The sequence below is a fragment of the Chelonia mydas genome, chromosome 2, assembly GCF_015237465.2.
Source record: "Chelonia mydas isolate rCheMyd1 chromosome 2, rCheMyd1.pri.v2, whole genome shotgun sequence".
Lineage (NCBI taxonomy): Eukaryota > Metazoa > Chordata > Testudines > Cheloniidae > Chelonia > Chelonia mydas.
Window position 1 is genome coordinate 225,946,047 of NC_057850.1, and position 16,121 is coordinate 225,962,167.

A 16,121-nucleotide genomic window follows, 5' to 3' on the forward strand; every position below is an offset into this window, starting at 1 on the left:
AAGGTTATTAAGATTCTTTAATGCTTAAGAATAGGAAATATCAGTTCTCTGCTGCTTAATATATTTGGGCTAAAATCCAGACATCAGCACCTAGCTCAAGCAGCCACAACATGCATTGAAATGTACAAGGCCTCGTGGAAAGGGATCCTCCCATCCAAGCGACTCCAGGGCTGCAGAGTACATTCTTCAGCCCTTGGCACAGCCCTCCTATGGGGTGGAGAATGGCAGGATCTGCAGAGCAACAAATCCCTGACACGGCTCAAACCCAGCTTTCCCACTCTCCCCCTACATGCTGTGATGCAGAGACCCTGCACAATCAGCTCCATAACAGGCGGGAGATGTACATCCCCCTGTGACTCTTGGCATCCAGCCAGCTTCCCTCCCTTGGGCAGTAGAACCACACCTGCTCAACTGCACAGGAGTGCCCTATAGCTGCAGGAGGGGCCCCTTAGTCTCCCTCCCCCTCTTTCTGTCATTATATGAAGTCCATTCTAAATTTCCTGAGGTTCCTATTTGAATTATATTATAACTGAGTGCTCAGTTTACATACCTGAAATTCAACTTCAGTAAAGCAAAAATGAAATACAAAAGGGCATATATAGCCACGGTCATTGTGTAGGCACCTCGGGATCACACTCTGAGATACTTATGTTTAACACAAATCTTTCAAAAGAACATAATCCAAAATTGTTTCCTTTTTCCACATTCCCTTACATTAACTAAAAAGGATTGTAATTAACTGTTTTTTTCTCACATTGCAGGTTGCTACGCTACATACCTTCTGATCAGTGTCCAGGAGAAACTTTACCTCATTGGAAGTACAAAACATGAAAAACATATGACCACGTATGGCTTAAATGTTATGGCCCTGCTATTCTTGCCATTACACAGTTAACTGGCATTTAAAATATTGTAATAACATTTACATCGCTTTAACAATTGGTTTCTTTATGTATTCGGAATTTCCAGATTTTCACAGAGTTTACTTTGCTTTCTTTGCAATATATAAAAATAATATGTTAACCTGCTTACAGAGAAGACGTGTGTGCCTGTTTATGCACCTGGAAACCTTTAATCTTTTTTTTTTCTTCAATTAAAATAATCCATTCAATTGTACGGTTCAAAACATTCCACTCCCAAAAAGATAAGTAAGCAACCCTAAAACAGCTCTTGTTTTCTGAATTTGTTCTATATGTTTTAAATACATGATTTGGTTAAATTTGTTAAAATCTCAAGCCAAACAATATAAGCTGGAACAACCCATTAATATAAAACCAATACAGAAAATAATAATAATTATGATCTTCTATAAATATCTAAGGGCCCTATTCAACAAAAATTCACCCAGCCCTTGTGTCCTACATGGCCATAGAGAACCACAGAAGCATTGAAAAAATCATGTTTTGGGGCTTCTTCCACCTTTAACAGGATTTCGCTGCCTAGTCAATAGATGTATTTTTATCTAATACAGCCAAAAGCCATTAACCCGCTCCCCAACCCATATTTCTCTTAAATTACATAAATTGGAAAATTGCTCACTTCCTCTTCCTCCAGTTGTGGCTTAATATATCATGAATTTAGCTAAATTGTGCTGAGAATGGATGTGAGATTACACTTATATACAGATATCCTTGCATAAAACTATTCAGTGATGCAAAACACCCAGGGACTTCAACTATTATTATATTATAAATAAGGCCCTTCTTGAACTGAGGGATGATTGTCAAAAAATTGTTGCTGAGCTCTGGACAAGCCATGGAAAATTGCAGAAAAGTAATAATGGACCTTATTATTTGTGGTAATAAAGTCCATTATTACTTCTCCACGATACTGTATTCCGCTGTTGGCTGCCTGGGGCTGAGAGCGGGGTCTCCTGCTGTCGGCTGCCCAGGGCTAAGAGTAGGGGTCCAGGGCTGACAGGGGAAACATGGAGCAGAGAGCGGGGGGCTTCTCCTGTTGGCCGCCCATGGCTGAGAGCTGGGTTTCCCACTGTCAGCTGCCTGGGGCTGAGAGTGAGGGCTCCCGCTGACAGCTGCTCAGGGCTGATAGCGGGGGCCCAGGGCTGACAGCGGCCGCCTGGGACTGACAGCGGGGGCTCCCGCTCTCAGCCCCAGAGTGTCTGGGGTTCCCACTGTTAGCCATGCACGTAGCGGGGCTCCTGCTGTCAAAACTGAGGTGGAACTAAGTCTAATGTTGCAGAATCTGCAATTTCTGCAATATTATAATCTAAGTAGACCCTTAATTATAAAACATATCACCGCATTTTTAAGTGTATTTCAATAATGCTTACTGTTTGTCCTAAGTAAAAAACAATGGAAGAGGGATGTATAAAGGAACTGATTATTTTAGCATTTAATATTATCAATACTATTAGATACATTTACAGAGGTTTTGGAGCCCAGCCCTGGAAACCTGACTCAGTAATTTTCACTGGTGTAAGTACTCATGTCAGGGAGGGTTACAAGATTGAGCCCTTCATTCCCATGTAATATAATATAAATTTAGGGGGGAAATCAATCTAGGGGCCTGATCCTGCAATCCTATTCCTCTGAGAGAAGTCAATGGGACTATTTGCCTAAATAAGATTTATTCAGGTGAGTAAACATTGCAGGATTGAGTCCTAGATTCAAGAGCTTTATAGTGCATTTAGTAAAAGGAGACTCATCACACTACCTTTGTACTTTGTGTCAAGTCCTGCTCACCCTGCTCATATGGGTAGTTCTATTGACTTGAATGGGATTATGTGCATAAATAAGGAAGCAGAATTTTTGCCTTAAATGTAAAGTATGCTGACTGACATTAATAATATGAAGATCATAGACTGGTGTTTATTAAATCTGAGTTTAGTAGTCTAGATAGAGGATTGTGTCAGCATTGCCATTATAAATCCAATTTTTAACTAAAGCTGGCACACCAGGACTCAGCCCAGGAGAATCTTCTCTACTTGACATTTGCAAAATATGTTTTGTTCATTTTTATGTCATACAAGTGAGGAAATTGATTACTATTCTGAACTATGCTTGTGCAACTAAACATTGGGTTGGCTGCAAGTATGCACAGTAACTAGTATTTGTAAGGATTTTTAGAATGAATACTTAATTCCTATTTTTAAAACATAAAATTTAGCAGCTACATACAATCATCACAAGGTACATGTAAATAAAATGTGTTTCAAAATATATATACATTTATAGGTACATTATCGATTAAACTATCACAAACATTCTCTTTAGTACATTTGCTTTTCAGTTCAAATTTGTACTGTCTTTGCATAGATGTATGAGTCACACACAAGTCTTCTGACATTTTAAGGATGCAATCTTGCAAATACTTATGCACTTGAGTAACTTCACTCAGATCGGTGGTCCAACTGAGCTCCATGATACTAGTCATCTGAATAAAGCTACTCACATATGTGTTTGCAGGATCAAGCCCTAACAAAGAGCACAGAAATCCCTAGCCAAATCTTGTTTGTCTTACACAAAAAGTCCAACATTTTAAGTTAGGAGACTACCTACACGAGTAAGGTGAACAAAATCTGGCCCCACATCTGACAACAAGACTTCTATATACCAGACAGAGCAGCAAAGAAAAGAACATAATTCATTCATATGAGCAAACTGTACGTATCTAACCATAAAACCAACTATGAGACTTAAAATAACTAGCGCACACTGATAACTTTTTAAACATGTATTTTTTTAAATCTTGAAGCTTTCATCTGTATATTATTTTTTAAGAAATTATCAAATAACTAGTACAGCTGTTCCTCAGTGATTAGTAACTATACTTTTATCCATTATCTGAAGAGATAGTCTATGATGCACTAACTTCTAGTCTTTGTTACTTGTTTATTTTTATAACATGTTCCTATTCTAAGCTTTAGGTGAATGCAAAATTTCATAATTTAAAAATACATAGACACGCCTTGTTCTATTACAAAGTTCAGATTTTTTTTAAATCATGTTAATCTGATTATGATTTACATGACATTTAAAATCAATATTGAATTGTGCCTGCTTTCAAATAATTACAATTATTATTTCAATTTAATTACATTTATTTCTGTATATATTTTGGTGCCTTATATTTCCTTCTGGCATGTATCAAGAATAAATCGTGAACCACAGGAATTCCAGAAGACTAAAAATTTTAAAACTTCCTACAGACTTGGAATTTGACAGACTCTTTGTTTTAATTTTATATGATTTGCCTCGGGTAACATCTTGTGAAATTGTTCTTAAAATAATTACCTCTAAAAACTATTTAAACTGAAGGGACATTAAAAGGTCTGAATTTCACAGACTTTTTACTTTACTAATAAAAAACTACAAATGAACCAAATATACTTTTTGCTACTTTTGAGTCTCTTGTAAACATAAAAGACATGGATCCTGTTCCCAAGAAGTCAATTGCAAAACTCCCATTGATTTCAGCAAGATCAGGAGCAGCAGGTCCAAAGCAGAAGCAATGCATATTGGTTCGTAGCATAAAACAGTCCTTAGAACAATCATCTTCTGGACCATCTCCCTGCCAAATCATGCTCCAATTTGTGATTGTACAAAACACACAACTACACACATACAATATGTTTGTTGTCCTCTGAGCTTAGCTTGACCCCTCCAGCCTAGTGCATCTCTTCCCAGACACTAATTCTTTCCTCCATCTCCACCCCAATCCCACTTTCCAGCTCTTTCTCCAGGTCCCATACACCGAACTCCCTTGGGTGCACTAGTGACTGCTTCCTGGCTCCTCCCAACTCTGTGCTCTTTCTCCCATCTGGACTACCTTCCTCTCCTCTGTTACCAATCTCCTTACTTCCCTCAGACGTCACGCTCCTTCCTCCCACCCAACCCCACACTACTTCCTCCTGCCAGACTTCTAGGCAGCTCCTTTGCTCCAGTGCCTGATTTCTCTCTTCCTCCTGTCTAGTCCTGTTGTTCACCAATCCCCTGGTTATTTCCTCTCTCTTCCCTCCTCAAAGTACCTCCTTGGCCTGGGGACAAGGCCTTTATTTTGACTCCCTTGCCTCTGGCATGTGCTGGGGAGGCTGGTGGCTTGAGTCTACAGTGTGGCTGTTCTTGGAGGGGGAAGAAGGAGGAGGCTTTTTTTCAGCACAGCTCATTTGATAATACAGTCGCCTTTACTGGCAGCTCCTCTTTCCTTCTACAGATGTCCTGGCTGCAGTGCATCAAGGGCTTAGAACCAGAAGTCTAGCTCTCTGAGGGTCACTGGGAAGGGCTCTGTTAGGATCCTCTGCGATACATAAAACATAACAATTACACATTAACGTTACTGGATACATATACTTTTATTACAATTATAAAATATCAAGCTATTGTTATAAATATAATAATATGAAACAAAAATACATCGCAGTCTATCAGACACCCCTAAATAAAGACCATATATACCTCCCATATAGCTCACTGGCAAAGAAAAAGAAAAAGAAAAAGAAAAAGAAAAAGAAAAAGAAAAAGAAAAAGAAAAAGAAAGAAAGAAAGAAAGAAAGAAAGAAAGAAAGACCCCATGGATTTCAGTGTGAGTAAAGTCAGGCTGCTGCCTATTATAGCAAAATAAGTTTATTCTAATGTAAGGTCACAGCAACACTAAAGCAACTATTTTAAAAACACGACATGTACCAAAGTTACGACAGATAACCTCATAGCCTTTTAATAAAAGATTCAAGTTTCAAAAGTGAAATTTATGTTTAATATTATTTGCACATTTTTCTCGTACTCTGTGCTGCTTTAGTTTTACTATTGCACATCAATCTTAAATGCAATTGTGTCACACAAAGAAGAGGACACAAATGACTGTGTACCAGAAATAACTGTTAAGAACTACTGGATTTCTTTGCTGCCAGCTATGGTCTAACTCTGGATCCAATCCTGCTGCTGCTGAAGATAATGGGAATTTTGCCATTGAGTTAAATGGGAGCAAGATTGACAAGGTTTCATAAATCAATTATATTGTCTGTGTGAATATTCTGGGACTTCGTTGTCTCATTGCACCCAGCCGAACCAAAACAACATTTTGAAGTATTAAACCATTTCAGTTATTGTCTTTACATTTTGTTGTAACAGAGATCTTCTAAAATTCAGTTAAAATAATGTATTAAATTGAAATAAAACGTAAGACCTGATCCTGCAGTTCTCAGTCCCACTGACGTCAATGGAAGTTTTGCCTGAGAAATGACTGCAGGATCAGGAGCAAGGAAAGAATACAATGTTTAATCAATAACATAAAAAAGACTATTTAACAACATGCTACCAGACAATGAACTTTGGATGCACTTGCCCTTGTTGGAGATGGAACACCATACTAGGGGAATCTAAAGGAGACATAATCTCTCTCCAAGCAGACCAAGGAGTGGGTGTAGTGGGCAGACTGCACCATCCTTTAGGATGGCACAGCCTGCTCATCCTGGGGTGGTACAAAAGTGGAGACACAGCCATGACCCTGCCTTCTCCTTGCTCCATGTGAGGGGATGTCCATCTCCCAGGAATGCATAGAGGGAACGACCCTAGGCACAGGTTCTGTAACTGAAGCTGGACCTTGCATACTATCATACCAGTTCCGTTGTGTAAAGGCCAGTCGCAATCCAGCCCATAACATATTAATCCAATCTGCGGCATCTATCCGGTTCCTCAAGAACAACTGGATTGTCAGTTCCATAAATCTATCCATCAGCTGTTGGGAAACCCAGTGCTCTTTCACAGTGAAAGGAGCCTTACATGAAAGGAATATTTGAGGTGGGGAGGAACATGAATGTCTGCATCCACGTGTATCAGGAAGAAGCCTTCTACCTTGAATCGGAAATGCTTTATTATTGGAGTCTCATACAAGAACATTTTATTACAATTTTATTTTTTCTATTATTCAGTATTTATATAACACTATAGGTTTGTGTGGTCATGTACAGAAAACACTTGTAAGAATACCCTTTTCTGGGATTCAGACAATCAGCAAACATGTATAATTATCTATTTCCTGGAATGCTATGTAGAGAAATGATGCTCAGAGCTTGTCATTCTTTTATATGTCTTACAGTTAGGAAGAAGAGAAGAATCATTATTAAGCAACACTATTAAAAGGGATTTTTAAACAAAATCTCAGTAGCAGAAGGTACAGTAGATAAATGATACACAGCAGATCACTGGAAATCAATCATCATCATCATGATTTCAAGGGCAACCAGACTGAGCCAAGTCCTGTTTGCCCGACACGTCTGAAGAGTCCCATTGAGTTCATGTGAGTAAGGAGAGCAGGATTTAAATTTAATAGTATTTTAAAACATATATTTTATCATGCTCAGCTAACTCAAAAACAGGTAAACAGATTTAGCTCTTTTTTAAAAAATCACCTTTAGGATCATAATAAAGGTATCACATGCAGGAGTACTGTGAGAAACTAATCTTTAGTTCTTTGCTCCAGTCACATGACATTGGTCCGAGTTATAAAAGATTATACCATCACATGGCATAAGGGTCAGTTTCCACTGATTCCAGGGGCTACTGTGACAGGGGCCAGGCAACCACAGCAAGTTTCAGCCCAAAAGTTGAATGTTTTGAGAGATTTATGAGAAAGTAAAAACTGCGATTTCTAATAAAAATTTGTGTGTAACCTCAATATAACATTTTTGGGTAGAGAATGCTTTTATATACTGTGCATAATATTACAGTTTTATAGTAGTAACTTCCAGTTGTGGCAACAGAGATTATTTAGTTTTCCTATAAACTACACAATACTGATCTCAAATAGAAGCAAACCTACATCACAATTTAACAAATTGGACCAGTAGCATACAAAACAAAACATTATTCTTTAATCCAAGACAAAATTAAGAAGAATATGAATAATGTATCAAGAAACTCTATTTTCAAGTAATAATTCAGCATTTTTCACACATTTATATATTTGTTTAGAAATCTAATATAAATTCTCATTATTCCATCATTGCAAATAACCTCACCATCACATTCTGCAGACAGTGTAGTAAAGTTTATTAGGGCTGTCAAATTATTAAAAAAATTAATCATGAGGTTAAAAAAATAATCATGATCAATTGCATTTTTAATCGCACTGTTAAACAATAATAGAATACCATTTATTTAAATATTTTTGCGTGTTTTCTACATACCACACTGCTTTGGATAGGTATGGAGCAGAACCCATCATCAGCATCGAAGCATGTCCTTTGGAACATTGGTCGAAGCATGAAGGGGCATACGAATGTTTAGCATATCTGGCACATAATACCTTGTAATGCCAGCTACAGAAGTACCATGTAAATGCCTGTTCTCACTTTCAGGTGTCATTGTAAATAAGAAGTGGGCAGCATTATCTCCCATAAATGTAAACAAACTTTTTTGTCTCAGCAACTAGCTGAACAAGAAGTAGGACTGAGTGGACTTGTAAGCTCTAAAGTTTTACACTGGGTTTTTTTTAGTGCAGTTATGTAACAAAAAAATCTACATTTGTAAATTGCACTTTCATGATAAAGAGATTGCACTACAGTGCTTGTATGAGGTGAATTGAAAAATATTATTTCTTTTGTTTATTTTTTTACAGTGCAAATATTTGTAATAAAAATAATATAAAGTGAGCACTGTACACTTTGTATTCTGTGTTGTAAATGAAATCAATATATTTGAAAATGCAGAAAATCATCCAAAAATATTTATAATAATTTCAACTGGTATTCAATTGTTGTTTAACAGTGTGATTAAAACTGCGATTACTTGTAATTAATTAGTTTTGAGTTATTCGCTTGAGTTAACTGCGATTGACATCCCTAACATTTATATAAAATAATTTTATAACTGGACCCCATAATAACCTCTCTTAATTAAAGGCAGACTTTGTATATGCATTGGCTAGTTATCCATAGACTACATTAAAATACAAAAATATAGGTGTTTCTTTATTTTAAAACTATATACACATTGGTGTTTTTTATATGTGACATTATAATTCACTACTATTACCTATTCCTGCTCCCACTGAAGTCAGTGGCAAACCTCCACTTACACCACTGGGAGTGAGAGCAGGTCTTGCTTCTCATTTTATAACAGATGACAGGTAAAATATCCAACTTTTCCCACTCCTTATAAATGGAAATAGCAAACAAAGCTAGTTTTGAATAAAAAGCACTGTCATATAGATACCACTTTTTCTAAGTAATTAGTCCATCTATCTAGAAAACCATTTCAGAAAGCATGAACATGCACAAGATTATCCAGTATGAATGCTTAATTTGAATGAATGCATCTTAGAAATGTGGGGTGTTAAGTGATTTGTACCAGATGTAGGATATTACTTCAATCAAAAGCTATACTAAATAAAAGTAGAAGTACTGAGTCTTGTCCTAGTGAAGATTAACACTCTATCAAAAAGAAAGACAGGAGGCTAAATCTTTTGTCATTTAAACAGGTGCCACCTCACTGGAGTCAAAAGTCAATGGGGGCTGCGGGAGTGTAACTGAGAGCATATTCTGTCCCATTGTAGGCACAATCCTGCAGTTTTTACCCAGCCAAAATTCCCATGACTTTGATGGTCATTTTGCCTGAGACCCTAAGAGTGCTGCATTGCTTTTTCTATAGAAGCAGCATTAATAAATGAGCTGTCAGTCAAAATGTTGCAGCCATACAAAGTAATACATTTCTAATAGTGCACAAAAGATTGACATACACTGAATATTTATTTGGTTAGTTAAACTTGTGCATCAGCAGCAGTATATTTCTGTATCAGGAAGGTATCATCAAGAGCGACCTGAATTCTAGAAATGGATTCTGCTTCAGAGAAAACCAGACACATTTTATTCAAAATATGAAAAAATAAACAACAAAGTTTTATATCGAATAGTGCAATAATTCATGAAAATTAATACTATGAGCAGGTTATCCTCTCATTTTGACAGCACTGGTCAACAAAATAAATGAAGAGTAAGAGTAAATGGGAATCAATGCAAAGGCCTAGAGAGTAATTACTATTTTAAAATATATTAATTCTGTACCTAGTGTCAAATGCAATGACAGTAGGTACTGAATAAAATACAAAACTGCTTTGGCATTGCCATTTTCTTTTCAAGATGAAAAATGCACTGGTTTGGAATGTTTATTTTGAACCAACCATATGGTATTACTGTAGAGAGCCTGGAAGTGAATGTATTCTTTGGAAGTACAGTATCATAATAAATTATTCTAGCAAGCATGCAGAATGAACACAGATCACAGACACAATCTGATTTGGCAGTCCAAATGCAGACACTGCCTGCACTCCTAGAGGCAAGCCTGTATAGCAGCTATAAGTTACCAGCAATGGGCCCAATCCTGCATTACATATTCAGGAACACTCTCACTGATTTCAGTAGGAGTTTTGCCGACATGAAAAGTAAAAGATCAAGTTCAATATTTAAATTTATTAGCACACATGATGGGATTAATCACATTCTCACTGAAATCAACAAATAAAAATCCCATGAACTCCAATGGGGACAAGATCAGGCTCATTATGTGCTACATATATATTCTTCCAATTGTTACAGTATTTTGTTTTATTGAGTGTTTGTCTCTTACTACTAATATGATTGTGACTTAAGTCCTCACTACTGCAGTGCTGGTGACATAACAGCACGTTGCTATATGAAGCACTGGAAAGCCAAAGAAATCAGTTTGGCCCAAAATTTCCACAACAAACTGATGCACAGATCTTTTGTTCAGATATTCTAATAAAGAGTGCACACAGTCATGAAATCTGTTTATATCCTGGCTCCTGCAATTATTAATGATGAAGTACTTCATAGTACCATAATCAATCTTTCTGTAGCTATTTAATAGCTACGTGAGGCAAATCAAAAAGATTATTCTCCTAACCAGTGATAAAATAGTGACCAAACCCAACACATTTTGTAATCCATCAAATCGGAAACTACTGTACTGGTGTAATATTAATGCCCCAAAACAAACTGTCAGGCTGAAATAATATTAATGTTGTGATGTGACGTTTAAAAGTAAGAGAATTCAAAATAAGGGCTGAAATGTAGCCCTGGACTTGCCTTGTCGTGGCACTGCAGTAACTAGTCGTAACAGGATAAATTATGGATGGGGTGGTTGAGAGTTTCAGTTTTAACATTCCATTCCCTTCCTTTGGTTAATATTGTCATAACCTTCATGTTGCCTACATATTGGTTGTTATTATTGTTATTAGCCCAGTCCTGCAGCCCTTTGGCAAATCTCCCAGTGATGTCAAAGGGAATTTTGCCTGAATGACTGATGCAGCATCAGATATTATTTATTCATCTGTCTACCACATAAAACCATATATTTACAAAACAATTATGGAAGCATCATCTCTTCACAGGTAAGGTTGAAGCCAGCTTCCCATAATAATATAGATATTGCTTAGAACTTATATAACACTTTTTACCTTCAGTGAGCTGTACAGACATTAACTAATGAACCTAGATCTCAGCGTGAATTAAATTCTGGGAATTTTCTTCATTTACTGATGTTTTAAGTTAACTATTTTATCTTAACTCTGTTTCAATTCTGTGTAACTTGTTTATTTGCAAAAATGGTCAACATAAGCAATAACATTTGATTGATTGGTTAATTGAAGTAATTAGTCTGTAAAATATCGATAACGTGATTTTAAAGAGATGGAGCCAAATTCTTTGCTGGCACAAATTGGCACAACTCCACAGACTTCACTGGAGCTGAACCATTTATACCAGCAGAGAATTTGGCTCATAACATTTGACTAGCAGACTGTAATACATAATGGATTAGGTAAATAGGTACTTTGTAAGTCTCTACCTTTGAAAATTCATATTATTGGCCTGATAAAAAGAGCTTTTTAAAGTCAATCAGGTATTCAGCTATATTGGTGAGCCATCTATTTCTTAAACTATATTATAAAGGAACAGCTCTCTTGGATCCATTACAATATATTCTGAATTCTGCCTCATTTGTGTAAAGTACTGTCATTTTATGACAATATAGACTGACACAGCTACATAATCAAATCTGTTAATCTCATAAACTGTACATAAACGGTATGTGTTTGTTTTTATCCACATGCCCAAAATCCTGATGAAATTTTTCTAGCAGAAATTTTTCTAGCAGAATGGCTCAAATCCTCTTCTTATCCCCTCTAAATAACTGGCCTGGGTGCTTGGGAGCAGGCAAAGAAATCTGCCTCCTAGGCTGTGATGGGGTTCTACAACTGCTACTCCAACATAAGGACAGAATAACTTCTTTGGCACTAGCAGCCCCATATCACAGGGTGGGGAAACTCCCACAATCAGTGCAGCCTATGGATCATCAGCCCTATCACTGCCACTTCCCTGGTTTGTCACTACTCTGGGGTTCAAAGCCAAGGACTTTCTATTCAGGACAAAATTCATTTTAATAATAAAATATATAAATAAAAATTTTACTATGTGTTTAGCACCAACAACGTGCTTAGAGCTATATAATGCAGAAAAATAGCAGTCCTTGCCAGGAAAAGTTTGCAGTCTAAATGATGCACACACAGAAGGCGCAACATTCAGGGAAATCAAGAGGTAAGGATAACCGAGGTTTATCTTTACCTTCTTCTTCTTACTTTTTTTTTTTTCCCCCTCAGCACTTTCTCTCGGGTTTCATCAACTAAAGTTCAAAATTTCTCAGCATTGGTTCCTTGTAAAGCTCCTTGAAATCAAGGCTTTGCCATAGCCTCTGCCTATCATGGAGCAAAAATCAGACTGACCCCATATGCTAATTCAGATCTACACTGATGGCTTCAAGCTGTCTCAACGGGGCCTTCTCAGAGAAAATACTAAAAGAATAACAACATCCTTACTTGCAGGTTGGAGAAAATTTTGGCCCTGTTCACACACCAATGGACTACATCCCCATTCACTGTCATTGAAAGAAAGAGAGACAGAGAAGGAAAAGGGGAGGGGGGACGGGGACAGAAGATAGACTGAGACAGAAGGCAGCAGCAGAAACAAAGAATCAGTAGCTAGAGACCAAAGAAGGGAGGAACAGCAATAGAGAATGTCCAAAACACCAGTTTCCTAGCTTTGTAAAAAACAAAACACACACACAAAACACACCATTAAAAGCTAAAATAAAACCATGCACACCTATGAGGGTTTACCCTTTTCTGCTGTCGTGTTCTGTGCATAGCTTTCTTCTGCCTTTCAGTCCCTGTCCTCTCCCTTTCCTGCTTTCTCTCTTACTTGTCTGTCTTAGTTTTTCTCATTTTTCATTCAATATGTCTCCCTCTAGCACTCACACTCTCCTTTTTCTTTGTCTCCTGAATCAGCATTCTTTTGTTCTTCTTTCTCCTTGCTCCTCTCTGGCTGTGTCTCTCTCTCCTTTTCTTCCTGTTCCTGTCCTCTCTTTCTTTTTTTATTTCTGCTCTTGCTTTCCTATTCTGCTTCCCAGGTGTTTTCACTGAATACGTGAACACAGAGCACAAGCAGTGGAAACTATTTTTAATTCTGATGCTCCTTTTCCATCTCCATGTGCTTTTTAGCTGCTGTAGCTCCATTAGCTTTAAAGCACACATGAGGAAGTCACTTGTACTCCCATGTTCTTGAAAACTATCAACAGTTGCATAGTGAAGTAAAAGCACATGGGAAGGGAATGTGTCAGAAAAGTTGCTTGTACTCCCTCCAGCACGTGGGCCACATTTAACAAGGTCAAGGGACAAGTGTGGCCTATGGGCATTAGTTTGACAGGCACTGCAAAAGGGAGCATAATCTTCTTCCTTCTACCTGCCTACGCTTTGCAATTAGGCATTTACAAATGCAGGGTCATGAAGTTTCAAGTGATCTACTTCAATTCACAGGCTGAATGAGACTAGTGACAGACAATCATCTCATTTCTGATTCGACTATTTTCATCATAACCATGGGCATTTCCCAGGCACAAGACCATGGAAATCTTTTGTTTTCCTTTGCCCCACGTGAGAGGGCATCATCCACACACGCTGGTGCTGACCACTCAGGGGTATGCCTCTTTGGCATGTGTTGTCCACTTCTTAGGGCAATGTACAGTGCATTTGTGGAGCTCTGCTCGATTCACTCCTTTGTGGTTCAGCTAGCCCCTTTGTGACATTGCCTGCTCTGCTGTTTGCTCATGTTACGCACATTTTGACACCTCTCAGCTGGCCTCCATGGGTTTCCAAGGCACCTGCTTCAGATCTATTTGTCTTTTTGGAACCATCAAGCACCAGTAATTGCATAGTTTTCTTTCCTCCCTTGTTCCAGTACCTCTTGAATCAAGTGAAGGAAGACATGTAGTGCCCAGTTTTACTGAGTATTGTGCCCACACTTTCTGCTGAAGAAATCACATTTGCATTGTTGTACAGGCTGACTACATGAACTGTTATTGCCTGGCACCTATATTCTAGGGCAAAGGTCCAAGTCACTAATGAGTGGGTAGTAGCCAGGCAAACTGGGGGCCCAGGGATTGGCAGCCAAGAGGCTATGTGTCAGATCTTGACACAGTTACTCAGTTTTCACTCAGGCAACCTCTCATTGGCTTCAATGGAAGCCTGCCTGAGTAAAACTTGTATAATGACCTCACGATTTGGCTCTATGGATGTGCATTACATGTAGGTATTGAGAACAGGATTTCTGGCTGAGACGATCAATTACTCTGTCAATAAACATATATCTTGATCTTATACAGCGACTATATGCTTAAGACATTGCAATGCTGTGATATGTGTGAAACTATTGGAATTAAGGAGTATCTCATTTTTATTTTGAACAAAGGGCATAAGATATTAAAGCTTTTGTCAAGAGAAAAGGTGCTTCTAATATGTAATTTCCCCATTTAAACAAAGAACTGACAGATGATTTTAAAATAAGAAAATTCTTCATGTATAAGATAAACTATACCTTTTCAGGGTGTGCTTTCGATACTTATATTCATGTATAAAATAAACTACACTTTCAGGGTATAACATTTAAAAATGATTGATTATACCATATGCATAAAAACACTGTTTATTATTTCAAATTCTTCATATGTGCACATTGACAAATACTGAAAGAAATATATTTTGATCTTGTACTAAATAAAATTATAGCAAAAAAAAACATATTGTTGAAAAAGACTGTGTTATTTTAGAAAAACCCCACTTCTCAGCTTCCTAAATCCTGATCTTGCAATGTGTGTTCACCTAAAACTCCCTCCAGAGTTAGTAGGAATTTGGGACGTGCAAGCGATGCAGATTTAGGCCTTATATCTCAATGATGAACTAATTTAAAAAAGGTTTCAGAGTAACAGCCGTGTTAGTCTGTATTCGCAAAAAGAAAAGGAGTACTTGTGGCACCTTAGAGACTAACCAATTTATCTGAGCTCACGAAAGCTTATGCTCAAATAAATTGGTTAGTCTCTAAGGTGCCACAAGTACTCCTTTTCTTTTTAATTTAAAAAAAAAATCATCAGCAATCTGTACTATAAAACAAAACAAAACACAACCCAACAAAATAAAACAAAAAACACCCCTCACACCCCGAAGTCACTTTATATCCAAACTATAGGATCCTCAAATTCCTTCATATCCTTTGGATCCTTGGGATTCTTTTGTAAATCTAGCTCTGCTTTTTTATCATCTCTACTACATCCACATTGCTTTATATTAATTAACGTAAGAAATCGCAAGATAGGATCCTAACATTTATGGTTTTGGTGTAATAACATTATTTTGCTTTGTGGCTCTTGTTAGTATTCATTTTGACAGAATACTGACAAATCTGCAAAAAGATTTTCAACAATATGGACCAAATCTTTAAGTCCCTTCTCAGGCAACATTCTCTTTGAAATTCAATGGAAGTTTCGGCTGATCAAGGACTTCAGGATCAAGCCTTATATGTAACATGCATTTTCTGTAGTAAGTGTTAATACCAATTTTATGAGACCATTATAATTAGTGTACATACAGTTAAGCTCATATGCAGGTAACATCCCCATCGGTATCAACACCGTCATATTCTCCAGTGTATAATAACATACAAAAACAGCAGTTTCCCAGACTCTCCTTCCATTTTTTTCCATCACCCCAGGCCTAATGCTATTTGGTAAAGCGAGATTAGGGTATCTGATGATTCCTATCGA

At 37.3% G+C, this 16,121-nt stretch overlaps 1 long non-coding RNA gene across 2 annotated transcripts in view; it reads right to left on the reverse strand.

The window, feature by feature from the left end:
• LOC122464748 overlaps positions 1-16,121 on the reverse strand; it is a 24,918-nt gene continuing 8,797 nt past the window's right edge. For both annotated transcript variants that reach the window (XR_006289068.1, XR_006289069.1), the window contains exon 3: positions 1-5,256. This is a non-coding gene — a long non-coding RNA (uncharacterized LOC122464748). The remainder of the gene's footprint in view (positions 5,257-16,121) is intronic.